The sequence below is a fragment of the Mauremys reevesii genome, linkage group 13, assembly GCF_016161935.1.
Source record: "Mauremys reevesii isolate NIE-2019 linkage group 13, ASM1616193v1, whole genome shotgun sequence".
Lineage (NCBI taxonomy): Eukaryota > Metazoa > Chordata > Testudines > Geoemydidae > Mauremys > Mauremys reevesii.
Genome location: NC_052635.1, coordinates 28,112,156 through 28,128,017, shown reverse-complemented (window position 1 = coordinate 28,128,017; position 15,862 = coordinate 28,112,156). Strand labels below are relative to the sequence as shown.

Genomic DNA, 15,862 nt, shown 5'->3' with positions numbered 1-15,862 from the left:
GAATCAAGGCCCAACGCGGGAGACACTTGCAGATCAGTTTGGTTCACATTTCACATCCTTGCAAGTGGCAAAAGAAGGACAAATGACACACGCCCTGGAGTTTTATTCCTCCTGCTCAGGGCAAGGAGAAGCTCCAAAGTATGAACACGTCCAGCAATCTTATCAAATTCTGCATGGGGGGAGCCAGAATGGATCGAGATCCCTACAGCCATACAAGGCAGCTGTTACCATGGTATCTATTTACTCAGAACTCAGCATGCCACATGCAGTTACAGGACATTCCAGGATGAGGCCAGTCAACAATACATCTTACATAGCCTGCCGGCATTGTTCTTTACCTTGATTTCTTTTGCTTTGTGTTAAGGATGCACCCCACCTGAGAAGGATTATTAAAATCAAAATAGAACTCGTTTTGATCTCTCCAGTCCAACTATGGTTGGTAAATCTTGTCCAGGCTTGCCACAATATAAGGAGATGATGCTTTCCATGATTTTCCCTGGTACAGGTACAGTGCAACTTTCCTCAGAATGTAAAATATATCTTGGTTTGTCCTGAACGCATAATGAAGATTTTCACTTGAACCCAAGTGGGGCTGTGATTGTCCTGGCTACTAGGGATTCAGTGATCATGTTTTGCTTTTACACGAAGTAACAGTGAAGCCCCCCAACCTTTTCTCATCTCCCATTGCTGGAAAAGCCAACAGTGGCTTTCCCCTTGTGTGTCTCCTAGAGCAGAAAGAGAGCAAAGGTGGCCCAGAAGGCTCACCTGGAATTCAGGAGACCTGGGTTCATTTCCCTGCCTCACAAGGGTATTGTGAAGGGCTCAGAAACTATAGTAATGGGAGTCATAAGTACCTACAAAAGATGAATAAACCTCAAGTTTTGGAGCTGGGGGGGTTCCTTTTGCATAAGCCCCCAGTTCAAATGCCATGTTTTCTAACTAGAGCTGGTCAAAAATAGGTATTTCCATTCCCTGGGAAATTCCAGTATTTCAACATTTGTTTTCATCCCAAATCAGGACAAAAAGTCAAAAATATGGAGTTTTTTGTGAAACACAAAGTTCGGAACAATTTCAATTCAAGTGTGTTTAATGTTTTGCTTTGACACTTCCAACTGAAAAACCCCATTTTGACATTTCCAAGTTGAATTCATTTAGATATGGTTCATGGCTGAACTGCAGCCTCCTGAGTCGCTGTGGTGCCTCATGGGAATTGTAGTGTGAGTACCTCATGGCCCTATTCTCCTCTCCGGGCTGTGCTACATTTGCACTGTAGAACATTTTGATTTGGTACAAATGGTATTTTCTGACCAGCTGTATTTCTAACCTCTTCAGCCTGGAAAACGGGCTCTAAAATTTCATGGAAACCGGCTCTCTTGTCAGATTTGCAATGCTTCTCGTGGGATCAGAAACACAAGCCTCATGCAATATTTTGGCACTTTCATTTCCACAAATCAAGAAATTCAGAGGAAATGTAAAAATTGAAAATGACAACTAAATGTTTACTACCTTTTTCATACTAAAAAAATGTTCAGGTCAAGGTTTAGAGAAAGGTTTGGGGCAGTTCTTATTTTATGAGCCATTTTTCCATCCCTTGTGGACACTGGGGTTTCCCAATGTCTGGGAACTTTGTGACTGTAAAAACTCCAATGATAAAATCATTAAGAAGCCAAAGTGTCATGCTCAGGCAAAACTCCCATTGACTTCTAAGTTTGTTAACATGAGTCACCACTCTGCAATAAGGGCATACATATTTCCCCCAGAGTAACTCACAGCTGTTATCAATTCATGCAGGAAGCACTCAATCTGCTCATTCCCCATGAATGAAAAGTGGGGAATATGCATTTAATTACTGGGGTGAATCCTCAGAAGAATACAGTGTCATTAGCCAGTGGTTCTGTGTGCAATGAACTCCTTCCCAGGGAACTGCATTTTAGTATCACAAAAACAAATTAGGAATCTTTTTGTTACAAAGATTACAACTCTGGAAATACAATAAAACATTGGATTTAGTTATTCATTGGATTAGCAAGGGCAACAAAAAGACAAATGGGCATAATAATTTGATCATAAACTTCTTTGACTCAGAGATGAGCTTCTGTTTTCTTCTGTGTCCCTAAAGCAAGAAATCTGCCGTCTAGACTATTGCAGACTAAAGAAGAAGGCGAAACAAACATTTTTAGGTGAATATAGCTATTTCTTCTTGTCCGTACTTCACCTTTAATTTCCCACCCTTCCCCAAGAACTTTTTCCATGTGCAGAGTTCCACAGCCATTTTGTTTTCAGGGTAGTCTGTTGGGGAGAGAGACACACTATGCTCTCTTCTGAACATTTGCTTTTGCCCTTTCTTGCTGTTTCCCTTAATCTAAAGTGATTCATTTTTGTCTGAAAGCCTATTTTACTTAGTCTGTATGGAGACACAATACAAGGAAATAATCTCTTACTGAAGCCAAAATATTCAACACAATAGCAAAGGGAATGCAAAGAGTGACTGATGCCATCTTACTTCACCTACAAATCTTGGCTCAAACTCTACTCCACTTGTTAGGAGACTGGAGGAGTGTAAATAAGGACACAATTTGGGCCACTCTTTCTCAAAACACTTTCTCCAGTGAGACAGGGATAAAAGGACATACCCATCCGTCTCCAGGGGTGTTTTGAGAATTAGTCAATGCTTGTATAATACTCTGATGTGTCTCTCCTAACCCTAATGTCAATGAAACTCTACTTCATAGCTGCTCTTATTTGGCATCAAGAAGGAGAAATGTAACCTAATAGAATTAAAGATCATTAACTTGGACTACAATCCCCTACATTAAATGCATAGGATGAAAAAGAGCTAAGGGATGCAGCTGAGAGTACTGGTGTTCATTGCTAACCATTGTTAGCACAAGCAAATGTAATTATAGACAACAGCCAGAGGAGGACTAAGATCACAGACTCATCCTGATTAAAATAAATACCTAAAGCATATGGGCACTGAAGTGGAGCATATGGATCAAGTCCTAAAGTACATGGCCCACCATATGCTTACACAGCCTGGTTCAAAGGCAAGCCCTCTTCCCTCCTCCCCATGTCTTTGGCTGGGTCTTGAATCAGCTGCTTCCCAATGTCTTGTGCCATTGGGCAAGTTTGCTTTTGATTAATGAAGTGAGTTTCAACCCAGCATGGGGAGAATCCCAGGTAAAAAGTGGACAGATGGTGGGTCCCAGCTAGTTAGGCAGAGACTGAAGTGAAGCGTCCCCCTTGCCCCTCTCTCAGGCCATACCTTACACTGTATCCTGTACCCTCTGCATTTATATAACCCTCCTTGCCTTCCGTTTCCTTAAGAAAATAGTTCTTAATTTCCTTGACCTATGGTGTTGACCTGTGAACACTGCAGGGAACATTAACAAGCTGCTAACGTCGGCTGGGATATGCCATCTGACTAGCTTGCTGAGGTTTCTTTAGCCTCTTCCTCCCAAAGCCCGTGTTTTCTCATGCTTCACTGGCCCTAACCAATCTCATCTGCCTATGGATCTCTAGCATATGCTACATGCCTGGCACAGCCCTGCAGGAAGTAGCCCCTTGCAGCTCTTTGGAGTCTGGCAGATGAGAAAGAGAGCATAGTTAGCAGTCAAGGATTGTGATCACTGATGTGTAGGGCTGGGAGGGGAAGAAGGAGACAAAAAGGCAGTGATAGAAAGAGATTGGTGCAAATGAAGCTATACAATGCAGGGAACATCCTCTCCCCCTCCAGATTAATGCAATGTTAACCTTGTGAAGTTAAACTCCAAGGAGTCAGGAAATATGAACATTAAGGTTTGCACAGCAACATGGGCTCACCTGCATTTTCAATTGCTAATCAAGTCAGTGTGCACAAGGAGGAGCAGACCCGTCCTGAGAGCCCTCTGCTCCTACAAGCCAGAGCAGGATTCCACGGGCCATGGCATCATGCTGGGGAGTGCACTTTGCGTCTGCTGTAAGTGGGCACAATGTGTGCTCCAGGCTAGTACTTGCTGCTGACGACAGCATACATACTAGCCAGCTGTTGGGGACTTGTCATGACTCCTTACCCTGGCCCACATTCCCCTGGGGAGGTGGTGCCTGGACTGGCACACAATCTGGCCATCTGTCGAAGTCCTTTAGTGTAATGGAGGGATCTTGTCCTACTGCTTGCACAGAGAGAAGCGCGGTCTTTTCTCCCTCCTGGATTTCAGCACAGGGGCAATACTGAGCCTTACTTTTTACATATATAAAGTGCCCAACTGTGCAACCATGCAGTGGCTGTAATGGAACTACCCAGGTAAGTACTCACTACCAGGAGTAAGGGTTGCACAACTGAGGCCAAAGCAGCATTGTCAAAACTGAGCATTTACAAAAAAAATCATAAGATTGGCTTTAAAAAGTATTAATTTGGGGCTTCTTTTCATTTGCCATCTAGATTCTGAGTCTTTCAGGTACACAGGGGTCAAGTTTTCATGCTTTCCTCTATAAGCATGAGGGCTAGAAATTCACATAGTCACAGGACTTCAGGAGCTGAGGCTTAAGAAAACTTTCCAATACTACAAGAAAATCTTGAGACTTGGCAATACTGTATGTGTAATATGGCAATATTAATGGTGACATGAGAATACTGCATTTCCTTCCTTACACTGTTTTAATTTACAACTTTTAAGTTGCATTAATATAAATGTTTTGCAATTCAGTTCATTGGTTTCTTTTGAAGTGGCAAAAAATAAAAAGAAAGGAAAAGGGGATAAACTTTGAAACTCTAGTTTTTAAATTGAGCCTCTCTATAGAGTCTCAGAACGTGGTATAGGGCTATGGAATCACACAACTAAAGCCTAGCTGAAATTCCATGCTGCACATTCTTGAACCTTAGGAACTTACTCATTAAGGACGAGCCATCAAAATACGATGCTTTAAAATTAAGCTCTCTTTGAACTGTGTGGTCAGAGCTATATTTCAGGGCCAGATTGTGCCAGCTCACTCATGTCAAGCAATACTTTACTACACAACTAATCCCATAAATCAGTGGGTCTACTCAAGAAGTAAGCTACTGCTCAGTGTAAGCAAGGACAGCAAAATTTGGCCCTAAAAGAGAAATGGATATTGTTGTTCCTCTCATCTAACTGCAAAGCCACCTTCACATGTTCATCTATGGGCTGACACCACGCACAAGAAGTCTTAGAACAGAAAGAAAAAAATGCTGAAAAAGCCAACAAAAACAGGGAGTCATAACGGAAGTTGACTTGCAACCTTAATCCGGTGATAATGAATCCCCCTGGGAAATGTAAGGTTAAAGCAGAGTTTGTAGAGTTTTGACACTATGGTTCACTATTTTATCACATTCCCTTATGGAGTGAAATATTTTCCACACCGTTTTAGACTGTTTTATGAAACATCTTGTCCTTCTATTTATGAACCTGGCAAGGTCTAAAACAATACAAAATTGACCAATTTCCATATTATTATAAATAGTTTCTAGGAGACTATATTTTACTACACTGGCACATTAAATATACCATATAATAGTCTGGCCTCCATGGCTTGTGCAGATCCCAATTCTGGACCAAGACTCATTCCTAGTAACATCTGTGAATTGGATCAGGGCAGTGGCTAAAACTCACCTTTTTAATGCACAATGTATGTGCATTTCAAAGGACCTATCTTAATTCCATTAATCGTAGCTAATTAAAGATAAATGTAAAGCACGGGAAATGCCCTTCTATCTAGCCAATATTAACTATATAAGAGAGCATAACAGAGCTGGTTGAGAAAACAAAATTCCAACATGGAAAATCTCAACTTTTTGCCCAATAACCAAAGCCCAAATATTTTCATCTGAAAATGTTTTTGGCCTTTGCCTGACATCAAGCAATTCTCCAGCTCTAGGAGCAGAAATTGCCAACTGGAAAGAGGAGATTCCCAGTGAAACACACAGCACTTACTGCTAGACCTTTTTGCAATAGCTTTACTGCACCTAAAGCTATTTTAGGTCATTATTAGAGGTTTATGGCTACCACATAGCCCCATACAAGTGGATTCATAGGGCCTAATCTGCAATGCACTGAAGACAATGGGAGTTTTACCACTGACATCAGCAGATGCAGAATCAAGGATCTGGTTTTAGGGGCAGAGGAAACAAAAAAATTGGGACTACTTTTTAAAACAGTTTCCTTAACATATGTATAAAGATTTTATGCCACTCTACGCCACCATGTATTCCCTGCATATCAAAAAGTTCAGTTTGGTTTGGGTACTGATACTCAAGTTATCCATTCATGTAACCTGACCATAACAGATTATCACAAGTTTTCTAGTTCTTCTTTGAGTGCTGAAAGCTAGAGAACAGCCTCACACATTCTCATATATGGCTGCCCTAATTAACACAATGAAATGCAGAGATGCCATGTATTACAAGAGACATTTACTGAATTATTTTGAACCTCAAAAAAGATATGTGATTGATTAAAGTGTTTCTCTGAAAATCTGGCCATTTCTAGAAAGAGTAAGCATAGACTAGTGGTTAAAGCCCAGGAATGTGGATTTTGTCCTCAGCTTTCTAGGTCCTCAAATGCTACCAAAGTGCAAGTTATTTTATATAAAATTTTCATGGGCTGGCTCCCCTTTTTCATGCTAAAAATTGCACACACACACACTTAAGAAAGTACTTGTTTGCACCTGCTCAATGTAAGAATGTCTCATGCATTTTCAGGAGTAACACAATGGTTTATGGAGGTCTGAATTTTAACAGATGTAGATGAAAAGATGTTAGGCTATTTCACATGCCAGCACAAGTAAAGTAAAGTGCAGGCACAATGAAGTGTGCACGTAACTGCAGTAGTGTGCACATAACTGCAGTAGTGGAAGCTGAGTATATGCCTAGGTGAAAATTTACCCCACTGGCTCAGAGGTTAATCTATAATTATGTCTATCCAGAAACAAATATTCTTGACAGAAAATAAATTCTATCCTGCTTCCAGGATAACCAGGGGAATAAAACAGAGCTACAGCAGTCCACATATTGTATTTTGCTAGAGCCAAACACAATATGAACCTCAGAAGTCTACGTTCTGCATCAAGAACCCTGTTAATATAAGCTCCAATAAAAACATGAGGGGGTGGGAAGGGAGAAGAACAGGAATTCTCAAATGGAAACGGATTGATTGGTAAATAATTATTCTCAGTCTAAGAGGATATTATCACAATGGAGATTTACAAACAATTAAGACTTTTTATAAAAAGGGTACCTGACCATCCTCATCTCAAATAAATGCTTAGTTCCACGGTGTGTATGTGTAGGGAATGGGAAATGTCTTATGTAATTCTAGTTAGAACGAGTGATTGGGCAAAAGCCAGACCTGGATTATCTCAAACTGATAGAGGGAGCACCCGTGTGTTTAGAAACAGGAATTTGTGCCAAATATGCAGCTCTTCGCTCCCATAAAACATAAGCTGCTATATTTCGGCATCAGATGTTACAAACACAATTGACTTCTATTAAATTTCAATGTAAACCACTTTGCTTTCCTAATGCAGCATGAACTTCAACTGTGGCCATTTCGGAAACATTACACAGGTACCACATTACCAAAGCTACTCATTTGCCACCTCGTAGAGCAGCAGTTCTCAACTAGGGGTCCGTGGCTCTCTGGAAGGCTGCGAACAGGTTTCAGGGCGTCCGCCAAGCAGGGCCGGTGTGTGTCTTGCTGAAGCCCCACCACCCCGCCACCTGGGGCTGAAGCTGAAGTCTGAGCAACTGAGCTTCGTGGGGCCCTGGGCAGTTGCCCTGCTTGTTGCCCCCTAATGCCAGCCCTGGCTTTTATATGCAGAAAAGCCGTTGTCGTGGCACAGATGAGCCATGGAGTTTTTATAGCATGTTGGGGCAGGGGGGAACCTCAGAAAGAAAACGGTTGATAACCCCTCACAGAAGGCACATTTTTCCCTTCCTCCGTCAGATGTTTCTACTTGAGATGGGCATTCCTTAGCTCTCGCTTATACATATATATGCATATATTATAAGCCCTCTCTAGTGCCTATATGTAATATAAATATTGTAACCTTAATTTGCAGATGTTGAAAACAATCGTTGGCACCGCTTCATTTCACAGGACTCAAATAGCCATCTACTGAAATAACTCACTAACTAAACAGTATTTACTGGCTTATAATAAGTATTTGGTGAGTATCAAGAACGAGAAGTTTCGTTCCCTTCATGAAAGTCAGTCAATCAAATTGTATTTGTAGTGGTCTATGTACTCACATTAGAGTATTCCTGCTAAACAACTCAGATTATTTTATATTTAGGACAAGTCCTGTAATACACATCACACTGTGTTACTTGTCAAAAGACATGGCAATACCAAGGATTACTATTTAAGTAAAAAGGGGGACAATGATTGTTGCTATTACTGTTTCCCAGGCTATAACCTGACTATAGGTTTAGGCAACCAGTTATATAAGAGGCATGGGAACCTCAGTAATTTCAGCTGGTAAGGGTTCACAGGAACTTTTCCTTCAGTGTTGACTCATGCCAGGTCATATGCCCTGAGTTTCCGGTTCAAACAAAAACAAAAGCTCAGAGCAAGACAATGCAAGTGGCACAGCATCACCTAGTTTCAGTCCATATAGTCAGAAAATGACTGGCCAAAAATTGCTTGCCTTCCTCACATACTCATGAGTTCAATGAACCATTGAGACAAGTAACTCTGACTCACAAAATTCAGTTCAGACCCATCTTTACAAAAGATAAATTAAGAAAAACCTATCCTGAATATTTTTTTATCCCATCAAATGCAGATCTCTCTACAGCATTTTAGCGAGAACCAGGCCCTGCTATGCAGGAGGTTCCCTTGGGCTAATGGTTTCCAGCTGGCTTCTAGCTTGGTCTGGTTCCTCTAGGGTTCGCTGTGGCCACATATCCTGATTGTTTCGTGGGCTGATCTGTCAGTCTACTGCATCCATACAAACAGCAGCTCAGGCTCTTTGCCAGTAGCCTATAGCCCCTTCCCAGCAATCCCCTTCTTCCACTCCCACCTCACCCCCCCAGCCCCATTTCAAGCGGGCCCAGCTGATTGGCCCAGCAATGACCAAGTGGCTTTAGTAAATCAAGATTGAGCCACTCCTCTAGAGTGCCATTCCCACCCTCCAATGAGAGGAGGGCTGCCAACTCTCTAAATAGGGCTCAAGGGTAGGGGCGAGAAACCAAGCCTACCCACTTTGCCCATCCCTTGACCAAAAGAGACTTAGCCAGGCTGGTGCTTACACAACACTGTTGTTGACACAGAGAGTGGGAGCTCCATGATGCTGTGCTTGCACACAGTAAAGTAGAGCTGCTGCCCCAAAGGCCTTACAGTATATATAGATGACTAAGGGTTGAGAGGAGGAAGTATTTATTCCATTTAATTATTTGGGTGAAACAGATGCAGGGCAGTGACGGAAAATTGCTTTAGCTAGGTTCCTGCCAATGACATACATCCCCAGAGAACTGGGATGGTTGTCCCAGTTAAATTCATGATGAAACGGAGGGAAGATATCTAACTTAGCAGTCTGCACAAGCTGGAAGAGTGAACAAACCCTCAAGTGCATTGGCCCTTATCCTCATCGGATCAAGGTCCTGAACTGTTTTCTTTGAGGAGATGGAAAGAGGTCGGGGACACTGCCTCCTCCCTCCCATTGTGCAAAATGGTCCAAATAAAAATGCTGAATAAATATTATATTTGGAGAAGGGAGGAGGTGGAGGAGGAAAAAGAAATGACCACTTAAGCCTTAGCTGTCTTTAGCAGATTCTAATTAGGAACCTGGCAGTGCCGCCTGCTCAGCAGGAAGCCGGCATTATTAACGGTGGCACTGCATATAAGCCAACTGCAATCTGCAGGAGCGGCTGCTGAACTGGCACAGTGTTCCCTCCGGTTCTTGGCCGAAGCACCAGAGCAGATGTCTGAAGGGTTGGGTTTTGTTTTTGTGTGTGTGTGCAACATTGCATGACCTTATGCCAGAGATGGCATGTGCCAAGGTAAAGGTTGTTAATGGGTCAAGGAAACAGCCTAGCTATGGAAAACATGGCTTTTAAATGGTACTTCAGTGGGCTATGAAAGGTCTTAAAGTCTTGTGAGGGACACAGAGAGGTGTACAGCCATTCATTTGTAATTACGGTAATCTGGTATAGTTAATGCAAAACACAATGGCCTTTCCTCTCTTGTTATTCTGAATCATTTGTAGACCTTCATGTTTTAATCATATTTTTCCACATGAATCAATACTAGAGAAAGAATGATGGAGAGATAATTATGTGCACTGAACAAATACTCTATCTAGCTGAGGTTCTACTAGGGAGGGCTGTTTGCAATTAACAAAGTACTGCCACACACCTGTCAAGTGCAGCCAGCATTTAAAGGGCCAAGCCATTGTTTAAAATTCTGAGTGCCAGGAAATGTAACAAAATCAGAAAGAAAATAAAGTTTTGCACCATCTCTACAGTGTCAGGTTCTGAAGAGTGGGAAGAGCTGTATACAAATGGAGTGCAAAATTCGCTCAGTTTTGAGGTGCAGTTACAGATATGAACCTAAGCCCAGGTCCTCCCAAAGCCCAACCAAGGATCACAAACCTTTCAAATGAAACTGGACCACAGTTTAAAGTGACCCTGGGCCAGAGCACAGTTTCTGCATTGAAATGACTGTGAAAATGGTGAGTTTCTGAGTCAGATGTGAAACGGAGCAAAATTTGTTGATTTAATTTCACTTTTTTGTTTTTATATATATATAAATATATTTAATATATATATATTTATATACATAAATATATATAAATAGAGCTACTCAACATTTTTTGAGCTTGTGAATTTTTGATTAAAATGTTCATCAACATTTCCATTAGCCACCAGGCTGGGCGGGCGCCAGCATTTTTGCCACCCCAAGTGAAAAAAAAAACAAAACAAAGAAACTGCAGTTGGCGGCAGCTCTACCCCCGCCTCGTCGTTCTTCGGTGGCAATTTGGCAGCGGGTCCTTCCCTCCAAGAGGGACTGAGGGACCCACTGCTGAATTGCCACCAAAAAGCCGGACATGCCACCCCTGCTTGCTGCGCTGGTGCCTGGAGCCGGCCCTGCCACCAGCAAAAACAGTTCAACAATATTACACGACATTTTTTGCTGATTAATGACCAATTCCTTTTGCCATCAAACATTGATTTTACAGATGTATTCAGTACTGTTCAATGAACAATTTTCAGCCTATAAGTTTTTTGCAATTCATATTTTGCTATTCATTATTTGTGGTGTTTGATTGGTCACCTGTGTCACAGGGACATTGTTTTTGTTCCCTGATTGGATTATAGGATTTTTTTAAAATAGGAGAACAGATCATCTTGTTTGTGCATAATTGTTCCTGGTGAATATAGACATTTACATGAACAGTCATTGCCCAATCTTTTATGCAAATGGTTGTGAATAAAAAGGGGCACAAACATATGGCTCCCATTACTTTAGCCTATGACAGTGGTGGCCAAACTGCAGCTTGCAATCCGCATGCAGCTCTTTTACAGTTAAAGTGTAGCTTGCAGAGCCCCCCACTCCCCCCCCATTCTCCGACTAGCAGACTGGGGGTGGGGAACTTGGGGCTTCTGCCCTGCAGTGGGGAGGTGGGGCTAGGGGCTTCTGCCCAATGGAGTGGGTGGGTCTTGGCGCTTCTGCCCCAGGGGAGGTGCTTGCTGAGACTTGGGACAGAATTTCCTACCCCCACCACAGGGTAGGGCAGGAACCCTGGCAGATGCGTCCCTCAGGTCTGAAGCCCCAAGCCCTGGCAGGCACTCCCAGGTCTCAAACTTCTGAATTACTGTATGTGTCTCAGAGGGTCAGTATGTTTGGCCACCCCCGGCCTATGAGCACCTCAAAATCTTTAATGTATTTAAACTCACAACACCCTTGGGAGGCGGGGAAGTGCTATTATCCCTATTTGATAGGTCGGGAACTCAGAGAGAGACTAAGGGTATGTCTTCATTGCAAAAAAAGGATGCATGGCAGGGAGTCTCAGAGCTCGGAGCAACTGAATCAGGATCATGGAGCTGGAAACAGCAGAGTAGATGGTTGGGCTTGGGCTCCAAAACCCAGCAAGCATCTCAGAGCTCAGGCTCCAGCCCAAGCGTGAATATCTACACTACTATTCTTAGCCCTGTAGTGCAAGCCTGAGTCAGTTGTCCCAGCCTCTGAGACTTCCTGCTGCAGGTCTTTTTCTGCAGCATAGACATCCCGTAAAGTGACTTGACCCATGGAGCCTAGAGCAGCGCAGGGAACTGAATGCTGGTCTCTTGAGTCCCAAGCTAGCACCATGTCCACTGGACTGTCCTACCTCTCCCTGTTGAGTTGAAGAGTTACGTGTTCAAACGAATGTTCAGGATCCTTATTTTGCAGTATTCACTCAACTCTATTATAACACAGCTGCTAGATGTGTCAGAAGCAGTTTCCTCTCTCTTTCTCTACCAGCTCCCAAACTCTCAGTCATGAAATACCCCCTTGTTCTTTCTATATATTCAGTATGTTATACAGTTTACTTTGGCAACACATCGTTCTTGCAACTACCTGACAATGCACAGTCGTCAAAAAAAAAATGGAAGTGTGAGAGTAGGTGGGGACAGTAGACAAGGAGAGGTGTGAATGGCTGGTAATATACTAAGTGCTACAGTGAGGCACTAGTCAACACCTTAAGGTTTTTTGAGAAGGGGAGACAGAGCAAGAAGTATCTTCATGTGCTTTATACGTTTTATAAACCTCAGTGAGTTTAGATGCCAAGGCAGACACTACCTCACTGAGGAATAAATACAATGGACTTCAGTTAGCCAGAAGAAAACAGAGACCTCTGCTGATGCCAAAGTTAACACTTGATCATCTATCACCCAAGAAGATATAGCCTCCCCTCCTCACCCCAATGGTTTTTCCTTCTTGACTACTGAATGGACTGTTTCAGAAATAAACCATAATGAAGAAGAATAAAATCATTTCACATATACACACAAAATAGCATTCACTGGTAAACACATGCTAGAGAAGCATACTAAACTATTTCAGTGAAAACCCTTATATTCTTATACATACAATTTTCCAAAGAAAATAATCGTTAGAGCTAAATTTTTCCATACTTTATCCTCTGCCCAATAGTGAAATTTCTGAAAACCCCCTTTCACCATTCTTTATTTTTATTTTATTTTTTGGGGAGTGAGGAGGGATATACATCTCCCGTGTAAATATATATATTTCTTTCATTTCTTTTTCTGTAAGTAAGTCGGGGTTGAAGTGTGGTCTAGCACTTGGAGCACAGGAGTTGACGTCAGTAGAGATGGATTCTATTCCTGAGTCTGCCACTGATGTGACCCTTAGGCCAGTCACTTAATCCATTTCCCCTTCCAGCCCTTGTGTTACCTATTTAGATTGTAAGTGTTTCAGGGAGGTCCCTCTCTATATGTGCATACAGTGTCTAACACAATAAGGCCCTAGTATTGTACAAATAAAACTAACCTATACTTTTCCAACTCTGCTGTGTTCCCTTACCTCTATTTGTAATCTTCTCTTCTAAAACTTATGCTAGAAAATAATTGGTACCGTCAACAATCCCATGAATCTTACATGGTGTAAACTGACACAGCTCCATGCCCTTCCACAGAAGTTTAATCGACTACAATTTTCACCATCAGAGAATATGACTGTGATGAATTAGTTTGCCATTGGGGGCAGTAGTGCCTACCGGTCAGCACACCCTGCCACCTGGCATAGATCTTTAAGGGTTTGGAAGGGTCTAGTAGATATACGGAGAGACCTAAGGTCCTGGGAATGTATGGTGCTTGGGGAAGGAATCCTGACAGGGTACCTTTAAGGGTCTGACACCTTGCAGAGAGGGTGGGGCAAGGTTCCCCTCTCATCCAACTGATTGGGAAGGAGTTGGGAGAAGGGGCTCAGCATAAAGGCTGCCTCCTACCTCATAGGAGACAGACATGGATGAGAGAAGCCTGGTGTGTTGAATCCCCTAGAGTGGAAGGCCAATTGGGAAAGATGTTCAGCTGAAGGGAGCAAAAGCCTTGCAGCTGACTTAAATCTCAACCCTAGCTGGCGGAAGGGGGTTGAATGGAGAAACTCCTGCTTGGGGGAGGGAAAGATGGACTCTTCCAAGGCAAAAGATGGAGGATTACCTGTCACAGCCCAGATGCTGCAAGAGGGGCAGGGCATGGCTTGGAGGAGGTAGCTGCAGCTGGCAAAGAAGTGGTGAGGAACCATACATCCCAGACAGGGTTGGCAGAATCAAGAGACTGGGGGGTGGGGGGGAATCATCAAGTAGGGCGAAGGTAGGAGCAGTCCAGGGAAGGAGTGGAGAGGATGATGAAGTAGTTCTTATCCACCTAAAACAGGGGACCCAGAGAAGAGGGTGGACCCGCGGTCGTACACGTCCCCAGAGTAAGAAGAAAAGTACAGACATCGGAAGGCGAGGAGGCTGGGAATCATGCGTCCCTGATGGAGGTTGAAGACCAGGCTCAAAAGTCATTAGACTTTGGGGTTTTCTATTTGGGACTTTTCTGTTAACCGCGGAAGAGGAACTTTAGGCCATGTACAGGGGCACTGGAACAATTTGTATCATGGAGGTGCTGAGAGCCATTGAATCAAACTGTAAACCCTGGATAGGATGAAAACCACTTCAAGCGATGGGGGTGCGGCACCCCTAGTTCCAGCTCCTACAGCCATATACAATGACAGACCATTGTGACACTACAATGATTAAAGTGGACTGTGGAATGACAGAACCCTGCCACACTGCACTTTAGGCACTCTGGGGAGGTCAGAGGCATGATTAGAATGGCCCTTGAATTAAAATGGGCTGAATTTAGATACCTGCAAAGTAGCATGTAAAAATATTCCTCGTTCAGGAGACCATTCCCCAAAACACATGGGGTGGATAATAAGGAGTTGGGAATATTTTACGACACTGGCTAGTCTGCCTGCACAAGAGATAATGTCAGTAGCTCTTAATCTTCACATTTTCCAGTCCAACCATGGCAGGAGCTGAGCACTTCCCAATAGGCGCTGTGTGCACACTGCAGTCAGCAGGAGTTGGGCAAGCTCAGCACCTCTTTGGCAGATTCAGCATCTCGTAGGACTTACAGTGATGAACTCAAGCCTCAAAATCCACATCCAGATTCAGAGTCAAGTTCAAGCACCTTCCCCAAAGTGCAAGAGTGTTAGGATTTGGGATTCCCATTGCCAGTCATCTCTACTTAACGAGGCTGAGTGTGTGGCTGCTCTTGTGCATGTACAGAAGACGGGTGATGGAGAAACTGCAGGGCTCCCTCTCTAGATGGGGTCAGTACAGGAGGTCACCAGACTGTCAGTGCTCGTGTTCTCTGAACTGGGGGAAGGGAAAAACTGTCATGGTCCAAGCTCAGTCACCCATTTGTGCACGTATTTTGCACCATGCAGTTGCATGCATGGGGTGAAATCTCAGCTCTGCTGAAACCAATGGCAAAATTCCCATTGGCTTCCATGAGGCCAGGGGAGAACAACATGAAATAGAAAAGACGATGGAGGAGAAAACAAGGGGCAGACTGCAAATTAGTAGAATTGGAAGCTACAAATTGGTTTATTAAATGACATATCCTCCAACTAGCCAATATGGGGGCCTGATTTCCCACCATCTATACCCAGTGTTGTCTGGGCAAAGAGGGCATAAAATGCTACTATGCTGATCAGGTAGCAGTTCACATCCACTTTGCACAGGCAAAGCTGATGGAACAAAGTGAAAGACAATGGAGCAACAGGCCTTCCAAGTACAATTCAGTCCTGGAGTTCTGGTTGGACAAAAACCCCTCCCTCCAGTGGTTAACAACATGGACTCTCAAGCCAGTGGT

General features: G+C 43.2%; 1 long non-coding RNA gene across 6 annotated transcripts in view; it reads left to right on the top strand.

Annotated features, from left to right (window-relative positions):
* The first annotated feature begins 295 nt into the window (after positions 1-295).
* The window catches only part of LOC120381278, a 70,245-nt gene continuing 54,678 nt past the window's right edge, over positions 296-15,862 (top strand). For 4 of the 6 annotated variants that reach the window (XR_005588000.1, XR_005587999.1, XR_005587997.1 and 1 more), the window contains exons 1-2: positions 296-505; positions 8,056-8,163. This is a non-coding gene — a long non-coding RNA (uncharacterized LOC120381278). Of the gene's footprint in view, positions 506-8,055; positions 8,164-12,748; positions 12,827-14,371; positions 14,527-15,862 lie in introns of those variants that run through there. The other 2 variants (XR_005587998.1, XR_005588001.1) reach the window with 2 other exon arrangements.